The sequence below is a fragment of the Schistocerca piceifrons genome, chromosome X (genome assembly GCF_021461385.2).
Source record: "Schistocerca piceifrons isolate TAMUIC-IGC-003096 chromosome X, iqSchPice1.1, whole genome shotgun sequence".
Taxonomy (NCBI): domain Eukaryota; kingdom Metazoa; phylum Arthropoda; class Insecta; order Orthoptera; family Acrididae; genus Schistocerca; species Schistocerca piceifrons.
The window spans coordinates 502819450-502821074 of NC_060149.1; the positions used below are offsets into that span (position 1 = coordinate 502819450).

General features: G+C 45.7%; 1 pseudogene; it reads right to left on the reverse strand.

The window, feature by feature from the left end:
• Positions 1-1154: 1154 nt before the first annotated feature.
• On the reverse strand, positions 1155-1272 carry LOC124723639 (annotated as a pseudogene).
• Positions 1273-1625: the final 353 nt, after the last annotated feature.

The following is a 1625-nucleotide window of genomic DNA, read 5'->3' on the forward strand; positions in this document are numbered from 1 at the left end:
AAACCAAGGCCGTTACCTTGACCTAATTCATTTATCATCACATCCGTCGTAGTGGGTGGGGTTGTGCCGTCGGAGTCAGGCCTCGGGTAGTGAGCCCTGCCCACTTCGCACTCCTGTCCTCACCGTCACAACTCATTTTTTGTGGTCAGGTACAAAACATGGTTTAACACGTGTTGTGTTACTAAGGCATCGGGAGTTCTCAGTTCCAATCACCGTGCAGACCACTGCTCTTTAGGTTCTTTTTTTCCGTTTTATGGAATAGAGCTACAAATTGTTGGAAGAAATCTGAGTAGACCTTTACACATTACTTCGTCTCACAAGCTCGACTCGTTACGCTGTGTTAATGGTCATAGATGCCTGCTTTGTTAATACCAAGCTTCTTCACTATAAATAACTTCGAACACAGATATGTTAGGCAAGTAGCCACGGAGTGAATATAATTCTTCTGTGCTAAATTTGTATGACAGCAATTAGTCACCCCTGCAGACGTTTTCTGTCACCGGCTTCAGCAACTTCCTTCCACTCTGACTAGCTTAAAAAAGGGCAGTTTTGTTAGTTTAAGTGTAATTCATTAACTTAATTATTACTTTAGATCAAAGTTAAATTCTCCATGACTCTATGCGTGGACCTCAATATGTGCTGTATGCCTTCATTGCTGTAGAGCGTGCACTGCACTGTATTCACACTGTCTGTCGCAAATATTTACCATAATAAACCAAAGAACGGCAGAAAAAGTCATTACACCACAGTTACTCACTATAGATTGACGAGAACATACCAGTTCCTCACGAAAAATTGCTTCAGAAATCGCTTCTAAAATAAAAAGAACCGAGATATAAAGCATTAATACTGACATTAAACAACGTAGTGAGGTATTTGATTAATTCACTATGTATAAAATTATTTCTGAGCCATATTCGTGTCTTGCATACTAGTGTAATATAAACTCCTCGCGAACAGGCCATGAAGGCCCAACTGTACCGACCGGCCGCCGTGTCATCCCCAGACCACAGGCGTCACTGGACGCGGATATGGAGGGGCATGTGGTCAGCACACCGCTGTCCCGGCCGTATATCAGTTTCCGAGACCGGAGCCGCTACTTCTCAATCAAGTAGCTCCTCAGTTTGCCTCACATGGGCTGAGTGCACCCAGCTTGCTAACAGTGCTTGGCAGACCGGATGGTCACCCATTCAAGTGCTAGCCCAGCCCGGCAGCGCTTAACTTCGGTGATCTGACGGGAACCGGTGTTACCACTGCGGCAAGGCTGTTGGCAGTGTAATATAAGACCCATCATATAATAACTTGTCGTCTACCTCCGTTGCTATACAGGGTGAAACGCAAATCACATACGTTTTACGTGGAGCATCGCTCAACGTCCGCATCTCGTCGTCGTGCGGTAGCGTTCTCGCTTCCCACGCCCGGGTTCCCAGGTTCGATTCCCGGCGGGGTCAGGGATTTTCTCTGCCTCGTGATGGCTGGGTGTTGTGTGCTGTCCTTAGGTTAGTTAGGTGTAAGTAGTTCTAAGTTCTAGGGGACTGATGACCATAGATGTTGAGTCCCATAGTGCTCAGAGCCATTTGAACCATTTTTTTGAACCATCGCTCAACGACATTAAGTGATTTTAT